This window comes from Chrysemys picta, chromosome 6 (genome assembly GCF_011386835.1).
Source record: "Chrysemys picta bellii isolate R12L10 chromosome 6, ASM1138683v2, whole genome shotgun sequence".
In the NCBI taxonomy this organism is placed as follows: Eukaryota; Metazoa; Chordata; order Testudines; family Emydidae; genus Chrysemys; species Chrysemys picta.
The window spans coordinates 55,464,302-55,478,680 of record NC_088796.1 but is presented as its reverse complement, the minus strand read 5'-3'; the positions used below and the strand labels follow the sequence as shown (position 1 = coordinate 55,478,680).

General features: G+C 40.3%; 2 long non-coding RNA genes across 9 annotated transcripts in view; one reads left to right on the top strand and one right to left on the bottom strand.

Moving 5' to 3' along the window:
* The window catches only part of LOC101948281 (uncharacterized), a 170,267-nt gene that overhangs the window by 118,523 nt on the left and 37,365 nt on the right, over positions 1–14,379 (top strand). The window lies entirely within an intron of this gene.
* LOC122174237 (uncharacterized) overlaps positions 9,442–14,379 on the bottom strand; it is an 81,607-nt gene continuing 76,669 nt past the window's right edge. The window contains exon 2 of the long non-coding RNA XR_006175807.2: positions 9,442–13,322. This is a non-coding gene — a long non-coding RNA (uncharacterized LOC122174237). The remainder of the gene's footprint in view (positions 13,323–14,379) is intronic.

Genomic DNA, 14,379 nt, shown 5'->3' with positions numbered 1-14,379 from the left:
CAGTCTTCCAGGAAATTGCATTTCTTTTTAGGTCTCCCCTTCATAAGGAACTCCTAAGATGTGCAGTTGCTTCATTTATCACGTGAGATACAATAGGAGTCCCTCAGCCATATTTGGAAAAGAATTTATATTTTTTGTCCTTTCTAATCCCAAAAGAGGATTAAGAAAGGAAATCTTCATTGCATATTAGATTCAAATCTATCTGGAGAGTCTAGCATAAACCTAATTTTTTATTTAAAGTTTACACATATACATTTTAAAATCAAAGTTCTGAAAAATGACATATTTTCAAATTTCCTGACCAAAATGCATGGTACCACACTGAGACATATTGAGACATAGGACACCACTGAAAGAGAGGTGTGTTTAGTGGTCTGAGCACAGCCCTGGGAGCTAGAAACTTCTGAACTGCAATCTAAGCACTTACACTAAATCTCTCTGTGGTGCTGGGCAAGTCATTTAACTTATCTGTCTCAGGCTACATCTACACTACGGGGGGGGGTCGATTTAAGATACGCAAATTCAGCTACGCGAATAGCGTAGCTGAATTCGACGTATCGCAGCTGACTTACCCCGCTGTAGGGACGGCGGCAAAATCGACCTCTGCGGCTTCCCGTTGACGGCGCTTACTCCCACCTCCGCTGGTGGAGTAAGACCGTTGATTCAGGGATCGATTGTCGCGTCCCAACGGGACGCGATAAATCGATCCCCGAGAGGTCGATTTCTACCCGCCGATTCAGGCGGGTAGTGTAGACCCAGCCTTAGTTTCGTATCTGTTAAGCAGGAATAATAATACTTACTTCACAGAGGTGTTGTGAGGATTAATTAATGTTTGTAAAGGGCTTTGAAGATAACTACTTATTATCATATTATTTGTACAACTAGGCAATTGTGTGAGGTGCAATATTTGAAGCTAATTATGCAGATTTATAGGGTTTTGACAATATTTATAGTAGTAGCTAGGATATCAGTGCAATATAGTTATGGCATTTGCAGTTTAATTTATAGTTTTCTATAGCTGTATTCTACCATGACCATTTCCTCTTCCTGCTTCCTCTCTGATGTCACCTTCTGACTTTTCCTCTTTCCTGCTTCACAGCCTCCCTGCTATCATCACTGGTCACTTCACCTCCCATATCAAAGATCCCTTCCATTCTGCTGTCTCTCCTTTCTTATCCCTGACTTCATAATTTACCTGTTACTGTGGATCAAATCCCACATTCATTACCATGACCAGCCTTTCATGGACAAGAAACTGTTCTTCTCTCTGATCACTTAAATTCCTCTTCTACCTCTTGCCCAGATTCCTTTCAAGACTTACTACCTGTTAATGTCACCAATTATGCTGTTGCATTTTGCCCTCCCCTTGTTGAATTAGTGTCCTTCTCAGTCAGTTCCATAATTGCCACCTACAACTGCATCCCTTCTCCTCCTGCCCTAGAATCCTTTGCTCTCCTCGCTATCAATTTTTTTGCCTCAAAAAACCACGAACTTTACCCATCCCTTCCATTCCCTTCCTGTACTTCTACTCTTATGCCATAGAACTATATATTCAAAGTACCAAGTGGCCTTCCTCTACTGCACATTTATTCACACCTTCCTCAGCCAGGCCATTATCTTTATAAAATAATCCTACTTCTGTTGCTTGATCAAGTACTGCTGCTTCTCCACCTTCATGTCTCTTTTAAGAGACCACTCCCATATCTTTCCAAGATCTCATCAAATTCTTCAAAGAGAAAGTTTTCTCCCCTCTTCACCCTTCTTTTTCATCTTCCATATCACATTTTAGATCCTTGTTCTGTCTTTCAAAGGCCCAGAATAATCTAGTTCCTCCTTAACTCTCTTTTCTCATCTCCTTTCACTCCCCACTTTAACACCTTTGCTCTTCTCAAACTTGACAACTTTATGTCCTTCTCTCTCATCTTCATGCATACATTGCAATCTGGGATCAAAAGAGGGTTGGGAAACAATCACCTGAGAAGCAGAACAGAACTGCACTGAAACAGTCTCTTTTACAGTAACTTATCCTTGTGCTCCTTCCCTGGGCAAGATTCTCCTTTCTTCCAAATCCTGATTCACCCTTAATCTATTTTGGAATGAGTTTCTCTGATAATCCAAACATTTACTCAATGAAGAGGGAAAGTCCTCAGTAATTCAAAAGGGCCACATGCTCAGTGGCCCTTGTGTCTCACTCTCATTTTCCCTTCTTGCATCAGCTTTATTTGCCCCCACCCATTCTCCTCCTTCACCATATGCCAGACAGAGGCTTAGTGGACTCCTCCCCCAGTGGTCCACTTTGGAACCACATCTCCCATTTTAACTTGCTCTTGGAAGGAAATAATCAAGGCCTGATCCTCACCTGCACCAAGTGTGAACCTGACATAGCTAAATCAGAGCAGAGGGAAAGGTAGCGCTAAGCCTGGGCCATCAGGGAACCAAAAGAGCAGTTGAAAGGTGATCAGGATTATGTTTGTTGCACTGGTCCTAGAGAGACTGTTGCTCTGGCTGAGGATCAGGCAGAACACTATGTGTTATGTCCCACCCCGAGTCCTATGTGCAGGGAAGAGCTAGCAGGTAGAGTACAGCAGCAAAGCAGCTGAAGCCAGAGCTCTCAATTTAACATTTTTTATCATTCTTCTAGGATAAGAACATCACACTCAAAATAACTAAACACTAATAACGGAAATAGTATCTCTTTCTCCCATGGCTCTACACGCACACAAATGTAGCCCTACAACTGCACATACACCTTTAGTTTTGCGTGTGGGTCTCAAGTTTTTAAAATTCGGTCCACTGCGTTAGTGTCTCTCCACCCATCTGGGTCCAGAGGACGATGGGCGGAGGGTGACTGTGTCAGCAAGGTTTCAAATTCTACCTTGGAAAGGCAAGGGTTAACCATCAGGGCCAGGAAGCAGCTTGAGTCCGTTAGCTTTCCTGCAGAATTTATAAGGGAGCTGCTGGGAGTGGCAATGTGACAGACTAAGGGCTTGTCTACACTAGCAATTTACAGCACTGCAACTTTCTCGTTCAGGGGTGTGAAAAAACACGCCCCTGAGCACAGCAAGTTTCAGCGCTGTAAAGCACCAGTATAGACAGTGCACCAGCGCTGTGAGCCATGCTCCCAGTGCTGGTACCTACACCCCTCCTGGAAGTGGTTTTTATAGAGTGCTGGGAGCGCTGCGCCACGACCACACAAGGCATGTTAAAGCGCTGCCGCAGCAGTGCTTTAGCGTTGCCAGTGTAGACTAGCCCTAAGGAAACATTACTGAACTGTTTGTAAGCATCCTTTCTTTTTTCAGCCTGGTAACAGGCAGGGATGTACTTTTTTTCTTTTACACTGCTGTTATGAAAAAGGAGCAAAGGATGGTGCTTGTTTTCAGTTTGGCTGCAGTCTGGACTGTAGTTTACCACATTTTGGCTTTGAAGAGGGGAGAAGCAGTCGTCTGAGGAAGGCAGGAAATTTTGGGTGAACAAATTGTGATAGCTGTCCAGCCTTCAGGGTCCAAGACCAGGACTTCAGAGAGACAGGTGGACTAGTGTATCCCCCTCAGCCCACATCTCTCCCTTAACTCCTGTTGGTCTCATTCTGATGGCACAAAAATGAGATATCAGTGTAAATATCTCCCTATAAAACTCAGGGATACTTATGTCAGGCTAAATGTAAAATATAAATATGACGGTTCCCACAGGATTTACAGAAGATAATCAATGTAGTAGGTCACTGTGTGTCAGATTCCAAATAGACACGATGGGCTAATTTCACAGAGTTGCATCAAGGATGAATTTGGCCTGGGGGAGGGGGGGTAGAAATACGAGGACATTTATTTTTCTGGGTTTGCTATTGATTGTTTAGTGTTGACAATATGCTCAGTGTCATACAGCACACAAAAATAAGGATAGTCCTTTCCCCAAATTGCTTACAATTATATAAATATGGGAGGTGTTATTATCAAGCTAAAAGGCACATAGAAAATGTTCCAGAGATGGGATAGCTTGGTGTTGGGGAAAAGGGATTGTTTTTCTCTCTTCTTGTGAATATTGCAAAATAAATCAGTTTTTAAGTTGAATGAAAGGAGATTTTTCCAAGAGGATCATAGAATTCAGCAGAACTGCGCCTCTCTCTCTCTTTCTTTCTCTCTGAGAAACCAACTGATGGATAGTTTCTGTTGAGCCAGTCCTGCTCACCCAGTCAGAGAGACAAGAATAATACCATGTGATTTCTATCGTGTGACTAGCTCTGTGTGATTTTTCTCAATGAACCAGGTATGAACTTGAACTCACTGTGAACAGCAGTGTGTGTATGCGGGGAGGGAAACCCAGAGATATTCAGATAGAGCAAAAAGCTTTTAAAGACAGTTTGTGATCACAAACAAAACTGAGCAAGTCTGTTCACTGCTAGTTCATGGATGCAGTTCAGGGGACAATTTATACAACACTTGTTTTAAAGCCTTCATCCAATGGAAGATGAGGCAAAGAGCTGTGAGTGTGGGTTGTTGTTTAAAAAGGTTCTTTACATATTGTTTTTGTTTTCTGCTTTGTACTTATAAATAAACCTTGAAATCATACCTGACCCACTCTGGTTTTCCAATAAGAAAACCTGTGCTCTGTCTCAAAGATTCTAGTTGATCTATAGGAGACAACAATTTATAAGAAACACCTGAAATAATGTAGTATCATTGTCAAGCTATCAAAGAACTTGCAGCATGCTATAATCTAGAAAGGTGTCTTAATATATTATACCTAAGACTGTATGATATAAACCCACTATTTTTTCTGAATCTTTTTTTTTTTTAAAGAAACAAACAAAAAAAACCTTTTAATGGAAGTGTTGGTAAACTTATATCAATGAACTTAATAAAATTGGACCAGACTCTATTCTTAAATCTCATAAAATTGCCTACATTTTGTTGTTTCTTGTATTAGTTCACATTTCCCCATGGAAATATATCAAAGACAGAAATAGAAAAGTCTTGAAATCTTTTTTATGTTTTTGATAAGATACTTTCTTCAAATAACGTTTAACTTGAAATAACTCTCCAAGCCATGTAGAACAGTTGCAGAGCATTTGTTAACTTCTCTTTCTTCCTTTTCTTCTCCCCACCCTCCAAACAGTTGTTAAAGGAAAAAGAAAGCAATTGAAATTTCACCTACATAGTAGACAACTCAATTTGTTGTTTTGCTGCAAAGTAATCTATACTTGCCAGGGCATATACTGAGGTCTCTGTGCTTGTTATGATAACTGAGTTACTTCATGGTGAAGTTTTCAATTGCAGAATTTAAAGTTTCATTCCTTTTGGATGGAATATTATAATGTCTTTAATAAAGTTAACTGTTAACTTGATCTCAATTGCATCGTTTGTTTCTTGAAATGATAATGACATTTCTCTGTTATGTAAAATACATAGACATGACAACTGTCCTTTCTGTTCAAACCGATGTTTCAAGTGAAGTTCATGTGAATAAGCTATTGGGTTATCTTGTAAATTCCATAACTGTACTTTCTATTTATTACATTTTATAGTTGAAAAAAGTATTTAATATAGAGATATTTCTAATTATTATATACACTAGAAAGCAATTTTAAAAAAATTGGTCAGGGATAATATTTCCAAACTACTGAGATTGACTGAGGTTCTTTGTCAGATGAAAAGAGAAGACATATACCATGAAAAATACAATTACAGTGCTATTTGAGAGAGGAATATTTAATTCTTAAGGAAGAAAAAATACTATAAATATTACCTTTCTCCAGAGAAATAGCCATCAAAGTTTTCTAAAAGACAGATTTCTTTCGTCATCGTCATCTTCTTTTTCTTCTTTTTTTCAGTATTTTTTTTGTTATTTATTACTTTTCGAAATGTTTACTTTTCTTTAGATTTTTATAAAGGGGGGGGGGGAGGTTAGGCCATGTCTATGCTGAGAACTTGTTTCAATACTCTTTATTGTTAAAGATGTAACCAGATGCTTACCTAAAATGTTTGATCTTCTGTCTTTCAGTGGAAAGCTCCTTTTTAAACCATAGATAAACCTAGGTCAGGAGAAAGGCATTCTCTTGCTTTATGAACAGAGGAAGTAATCTGGGTGCATGTTTTAGCGATATCTTACTCCTCACATAGGAATAAAGCTAAATCTAGAGCTGGTTTCCAGTTTAATATCTTTCATTGAAAGCCGGACCTTCTGAAATCCAATGCAAGGTAGAACTCACAAGTGGGGATTTTGTTTTGTGAGGGGCTAATTTCACTAGTCAGTTCAGCTTTAAATCCATATTCCTTCCCCACTTGGCTTATATCTGTACAATTGCTATAATGCAGTGTATAGAGTTTTATGAACACCTTTTACATAGGTTTAAATCTGATATAAATTAACTTTACTGTACTTAATATGATTTATACCAATCAAGAAGGAACAAAAAATCCTTTTTTTGGTGTACAACTGCAGGAAAATTTGACATTAAATGATATTAACAGTGTAGTGACAACTTTTATTTAGGTTTCAGAGTAGCAGCCGTGTTAGTCTGTATCCTCAAAAAGAACAGGAGTACTTGTGGCACCTTAGAGACTAACAAATTTATTAGAGCATAAGCTTTCGTGGGCTACAACCCACTTCTTATATGCATCCGAAGAAGTGGGTTGTTGCCCACGAAAGCTTATGCTCTAATAAATTTGTTAGTCTCTAAGGTGCCACAAGTACTCCTGAACTTTTATTTAGGTGCTGCTGTTAGGGTACAATGGTTATTTTGTTGTGTATGTTTGCTTTTATGTTTAATCTCTATTATAGTGTATAATAACCACTTTTTTCTTATTGAATATTTGCTCTGACATATATTTAAACCAAAATAAGATATACTGTTGATAAACGTTTATATAATACCTATTAGCAGCTATTATTTTATGCCTCCTTCATGTTATGACTATATCATCCACACACACCTGACAAAATATCTACCTGTTGCACATCTGTTCTCCTTTTTAATCCCTTTGGCCCTGATCCAAAGCAGAAGCTTTCCATTGACTTCAATGTTTTATTAGATCACTCCCTAGTGCATCCACCCTAGGATCCAAAATCTACACATTTAGAAAGACAAGGTGGGTGAGGTAACATCTTTTATTGGACCAACTTCTGCTGATGAAAGAGAGAAGCTTTCAAGCTATACAGAGCTCATCTTCAGGTCTGGGAAAGTTACTCAGAGTGTCAGAGCTAAATACAAGGTGGAACAGATTGTTTAGCATTCTAAGGGGCCATTCAAGGTGAAGTGACATTTTAATGTCTCTGTAGTCACAGAACAAAAAAGGGGTGGTTAATGTGTTACAGATTGTTGTAATAAGCCATAAATCCAGTGTCTTTATTAAGAACATGATTTTTAGTGTCTAGCAAAGTTATGAATTTAAGCTCCCAGACTTGTCTTTGAAGATGTTGTGCAGGTTTCCTTTGAGGATGAGGACTGAGAGGTCAGATATGCAGTGATCGTTTGGGGAAAAGTGTTCACGCACAGGTGATAAGGTGTTTTTGTCTTTTATCGTTTTTCTGTGTGAGTTCATTGGAGAGCCTAGTGATTGACTGTCTGATTTCACCCACATAGCTGCTACTGAGTCATTTAGTACCCTGGATGAGGTACACCACATGTTGTGATAGGCATGTGTAAGACCCACGGATCTTGAAAGTTGTGTTGTGGGGGGGGTATTGATCATTGTAGCAGTAGAGATATGTCCGCAGGTTTTGCATCTGTTGTTATGGCAGGGTCTGGTGCTGGTTTGAGTTGATGAGTCAGTGGGGAGCTTCCATCTGATGATGAGCTAAGTGAGGTTGGGGAGTTATTTGAAGGCCAGAATAGGGGGCTAGAGAAAGATTTGGTGCCCATCAAGTATGGGTTGTAACTGTTTAATGATAATCCAAATGGGTTCCAGTGTGGAATGGTAGGTGACAACTAGGGGTGTGTGCTTCGACTTTTTCCCCCCCTGTATTTCAGCAGGTTCTCTTGGAGTATTTGGGTGGCCTGTTCCATGTGATCTACTTCTCTGGTGGAGAGTCCTTGTTTGGTGAAGGTGGTTTTAAGTGTGTTAAAGTATGTATTCTGAATTTTCTCCTTGGAGCATATTCTGTGGTATCTGAGTGCCTGGCTGTAGATAACAGATTTCTTGGTGTGTTTGGGGTGGTTACTGGATCTGTGAAGGTAAGTGTGGTGATCTCTGGGTTTCTTGTATACAGTTGTCTGTAGGGTTCCATTGTTGAAGCTAAACAATCTGTTCCATCTTGTATTTAGTTCTGACACTCTGAGTACCTTCCCCGAGCTGAAAAAGAGCTCTCTGTATCCCAAAAGCTTGTCTCTTTCACCAAAAGAAGTTGGTCCAATAAAAGATATTACCTCATCCATTTTTCTCTCTAATATCCAGGGACCAACACAGCTACAACAACTCTACACTTTTAGAAGATATGTCCATCTTAGTCTTTGCAGTTTTCTAATCTTTTACTTGATTGCTGCCATTTTAGATCTTTTTTTTTTTTTTGCTTACACTCCACAATTTGTACAACATGCCAATAGAATGAGTTGCAGCTTCCTTACACTCAATCAGTCAATTCCTTAACCTCCATATTAACACCGTCATGAAAATGTGAATGAGGGTTTCCACCAGCCTACTCTTTCTTGCACAGTACCCGGCCAGAGTGCTACCTAAGGGCAATTGGTGTTTATACCCTAGAAGCTCATACTTCCTTCTGGTCATTAAACTTTTAAGTGCTTCAGATAACCTAACAATGTTTTCAACTGATTCTGTGCCATTCTGAAGCTTCAGAAAGGCCACAAGTCACTATAAATACCTTGAAGACAATTTGTATGAGGCAGTGAGGTCCAAGAGACTTGTCACGATCAGTACTGGCTAGTTTTTAATGGATAAGGCACTACTGTTGCTGAAAAAGTAACCTCCAAATGCCATGAAGAGGTCACTATTTTTCTCTATTTTATTACCGTTGAGCACATAAAAACATAGTAGGAGCTTTACATAAACAAATAAAGACACTCTCTCTTCCCCAAAGAACTTACAAACAAAATTCATACAGGACACAAATGAGGGTTGTGACGTGTTGGACCCCCCTTCTGGGGTGCCACCTGATGTACTGGGGTCCCACTGAGCCTGCCTGTTCCACCAGCCTGGGCTCCCTCACCCTGTCCTGCTATGCCAGGCCCTCAAGCCTCCTCTAGTACACACACAGGTAGAGCCACACCCAGCTGCAAAAGGACAGACACATACTGAAATCAGCTCTGTGTGAGAAGACTCATCCTGGGGATTGCCGAGCACTCAAGTGCATACCCCCTCTGCAATGTAAACCCAAAAAGAGATCTATACAGTGTAAACTCATGAAATTCGCTCCCTCCCTCAATGTGGAAGAAGATATGCACAACTTTTGCCTCTCCCCCCCCCCCCAGTTATGAATTACACAAACTGGTTATAGAATAAACAAAAACAAGTTTATTAACTACAAAGCGTAGATTTTAAGTGATTATATGGGATAGCAAACAGAACAAAGCAGATTACTGAGCAAATAAAACAAAATATGCAACCTAAACTTAATACACTAAATTAACTAGTTAATACACCTCTGACCCGATATAACACGAATTCGGATATAACGTGGTAAAGCAGTGCTCCGGGGGGGCAGGGCTGCGCACTCCAGCAGATCAAAGCAAGTTCGATATAATGTGGTTTCACCTATAACGCGGTAAGATTTTTTGGCTCCCGAGGACAGCATTATATCGGGGTAGAGATGTAGTAACAAATTCTCACCCTAAATGTTGTTTTATGCAGGTGGCAGAGTTTCTTGATGGTAAACTACACTGCTTGCAGCTTAAATCTCCAGGTATTCCTTTCACAGGCTAGATCTTTCTTGGGTGTTTTCAACAGTCTTCCTTCTTGGGTGGGGAGGCAGTGGAGAAGAACCTAGATTAACTCACTCCCCAGCCTTAAATAGGATTTGCATATGGCAGGAATCCTTTGGTTCCCAGTTTGACCTCCACCAGGTGACATGATCACCTGACCCTGAAGTGTCAAAGCAACATCCCAGGAAACTTCTCAGGAAGGAGGGAGATTAGCATCTTCAAAATCCTATTGTCCTTCCTAATGGCCCATCCAGGCTGATTGCACATTGTCTGGTGAGCGTTTCCCAAGTATAAACACAGTTGTAATTGTTACATAGTCAATATTCCTAACTTCAGATACAGAAATGATACATGCATACAAATACAATAATCATATTCAGTAAATCATAACCTTTCCAATGATATCTCACATGACCCCTCTTGTCTAAAATATATCTTAGTTATGCCATATTCATATCATAAGCATATCTATGAAGAATATGGGGCATAGGGTCACAAGGGTAATAAACAAACAAAGGGTGGAGAATGGAAGATGTATGACAAGGGTTGAATACAAAGAACACTCAATTGCTCAGCTGAGCTGTACACATCATGACAATTCCCCTACATTTGTGCTGTATTTTTCCTCCACCCAACTCAGAGGTGCAAGTACATGTGCTCCATATAAAGAAAAGCAAAAATATACTTTCAGCTTCAAGCTCTTTTTTTTTTTTTTAGATTACAGAACAAACAAGAAAGAACAAAAGTAAAATCTCCATGAAAAAGCATACAGTGTGTGTCAACTCTGCACTGTACACACAATGGAAGCAGGGAGAGGGATTTGAAGGGGCAGTACAAACACACACACAAGCAAAAAGACACTACATACCAAGGTACAGACACCACATCAACTCTTGTGGAGCTTTGTTTAGGTATGCAAGGCAATCCTAAATGCCTATGAATGTGGGAAGCACCAGATATCTGAATCCCTGCAGTTGTATGCTGGATTTAGGGCCGTATTTTCAAAACAGCTCGTGGACAGATTTTCAAGTGCTCAATACCCACAGCTGGAGCCAGATTTTCAAAAGAGCTCAGCACCAGTCACGTCCCACTGTGCTGCTTTTGGCTGCATTTTTAAAAAAGAACATTTGAAAATCTGGCTGCCTATTTTGGGGGCTAAAAGTAGCTGAGCTCCATTGACAATCTGGACCGAGGAGGCTAAAACTTAGCCATGGTGGTAGGATGAAGCTAAAGGCACACCTGCCAATGCCTCATGACAAAGAGTAGATTTTAATTTGCATAAAGTACACAACTTTGTGTAAATTAAGCTAATGTGAATAAATCTCTGCTGGACAATGCAAAGGGTTCTCACTTCTCCTCAACCCACAAATAACAATTTCTGTGCCACTCCAGCCTCATCTCTATCTGTTCCCCAACCCCACATCAGTTCATTTTGCACCCATACCATCCCTATATCAATTAATTATATACTTCCCAGCCCATCTCATCAGCCCCACACCAGTTTTGAGCTCCCAGCCCCAAATGAATGGTGCACCTCCCTGCCCATCTGTAAACCAGACCCCAAATCAATTAGTTTTGGCCTGGGGGGAGATGTACAGGGGTTTTTCACCCCCACTCCCAGGCTGGGGGGCAAGTTCCATGGGCTTTTAACCCCCCTCCCTTCTCCCACACCTGGAGTGACAGGGAGGAGAACAGGGAAGTGGGGAGGAGCAGAGGTGTGCTGAGTTATTGTTCACAGGAGGGGAGGGGAAGGAGAGAGTAGAGCTGCCCTGATCTTCTGGGCTTTTTCTGCTTCCTCTCCCCCCTCCTCTACAGAAAAATCCCTGTGGGTTCCTGAGGTGAGGAAGGGGATGGGGGAAGAGCTCTGGCTGCCACATCTGATTGGTCGCATTTCCCAGGAGGCAGGGCCATTGGGAAGGCACTCAAATCATTGGCAGTCTCTTCAGATCCCATCAATTGATGGGTTTTTCTCATAAAACTGTAGGAGATCTGAAAACCTCTAGTCCACCAGGTAGTCAACAGGTGAACCGTGGGCCAAATCCGGACTGCCACATGCTTTTGAATGGACCCCAAAATCTTTTAATTTACTTATTATCATTGTTTTTATTATTATTATTATTATTTTCTCTGAACTTGACACTATACCTTTAACCAAGAAATGTGGACCTTGACAAAAAATAATTGACTACCCCCACCCTAGTCTATGAGGAAAACTGAAGAGTTGGCAGATCTGGGAAGGGGAGAGTTGTTTCTCGATATTGCCAGCCCTGTAGCTTCAACAATCATGAATCAGATACCCTAAAATCATAAGATTGGCTTAAATGTTATGAGATTTTACAAAGTAATAAATGTTGAGTTCTGTTTATTTGCCTTCAAGTGTCTGAGCCTTTAGAATGCAATCAGGTCACATTTTCAAGTTTTTTTCCACAACCATGAGGGCTATATTATTTTAAATGAAACTTGAGATTCTTACACAATCTCTTGTCTCCAGGAACTGGGGCTTTAAGTAACGAATCAAACATTATCAGGCTTATAATAAAATTGTGGAAGTTAGCCATACTGTAACAACAGAAACAATTCAATGGGCCAGATCATGGAGTATGGCTAAATTGCACGCTGCTGGTCAAGAGGTGCTGTACACAAGTGGCTTATCCTCTCCTAATCCTGCAGTAGCTCTGTGTAGGGCTGTATAACTTACCATGCTGCAATACCCCCAAGGGGCCAAAATGAATCCAAGGACTAGTGTGGTGCAGGGGCATCTGGACCTCACCCCCTTTCATCTGTAATGCCTCTTTTTCTCTGCTATACAGACCACACTGGGGGAATGTAAGAGCTCTTATATGGGCTCTAGACCATGGGAGGATCACCTTTGCATTAGGTACCAAATTACAAAAACAGCACTGTGTAAAGCGACCACATGGCACAGAAGAATCTGGCTCATTTAGTTTTCAACACAGTCCAGACTCCAGAAAAGCTGGGGAATATGTACCTCTCATGCCATACAGATGTGACACCTCTTCTCTAGGCTCAAGAAAGGAAAACTCCATTCCTGTTGTGCATTTCTGGCAAAACAACTGATATCACATGACTGGACAGAAAAATAACTTTAAATGTGATCCAGTGAAACAACTTTTTTTTTCCTGAGGCAGAGAGAGAATAAGCTATGAAACAGAGTTGAAATAGTTACCAATTTCTTAAGAAAAAGAAAGTAAGAAAGAAAGAAAGAGAAAAACCTTCAATCCCCTTTGCCATCAAAACAGACACGCAGCATTTATTTTATTAGGTCCCAGTCCTGCAGTTGCTATCAACTGGGTGGATTGCTGAAGCCCCGAGAAGCACCACTGAAGATTAGGCTCACTTAAGTTCACCACTTAAGTTCAGGCTCACTAGTCTTTCTGTGTGGATCACAATGTAGCATCAGGCCTTAGTTAGGTTTGCGTTGAGCTCCAGCCTGCATAAAAAGAGGGGAAATGACAGAATTTAGCAAAATAATTTACTATTTTAATTTACTATCACATATTCAAGGGCAATATTCTTTTTTACATTTGTATAACAAAAGCTCCTTTAAAATACTGTAGTCTTAACATACAAAGTAACTAAAAGACCAGAAACCCAGTGCTGCAGAACATTGACCTACAGTGACACTGCTATGGTAGTAGCCCACTCCTATACTGCTTAGATCAGACGATTCTGACTTCTGCAGAAAAACATAATATAGATTATGTAAAGCAAACATGCCAGCGCTTAAAAAGCTACTACCTGTAGAAAAGCAAAATGCTCAAATTTTCCAGATAATTCTACCTGTCAGTTAATCATGAACATTGGACATTGAGCAGCCAAACTGAAATTTTCATTGGAAAGCAAGATTAAAATTTGGAAAGCATTATAAAAAACAAATAAACATGTAATTTTCGGAATGCATAAAGAAATAAAATTATATGGTTTTCCAACAATGCCTTTAAATACTGAAGAAATAGGACTGGTATCCTTGAAAATATCTAAGCAGTGTGTTGAAATCTCATCGTTTCTCTCTTCATTTGCTCACGCCTTCTTACCCCTACTGTCATGAGGGGAAAATGATATGGGGTTAAATAGAAAGCCTGATTCTGATCTCCTTTATGCTATTTTTCTTGTGTCTCATACCTGTATCACATTGTGTACACACATGGGCCTTGGCAAGTTAAGAGGTATGTCCCTGATGCCAAGACACAATGTTGTTTGTCTCATGGACAGAAAAAGAAAATGTAGAGTGTGTGTGTGTGTACCCAGGAGCATTGGAGGTGGCTTCAGAAGCAAGGAAATTAATTAACTTATGTAGGAAATATTTTTCTCATCACTGTTGTCAGTTCAGAGAAGCACCTTCAAAAAGTCAGATTACCAATAGTAGAGAGGAAAATATCCCTACAAACTATGGATACCCTAAATCCCACTGTGTTTGGAGATGTCTGATTTGTCACAAACCATCTCTCTACTTTGTCTTTGGTGGATTAATCTCCACCAGCCCTGCA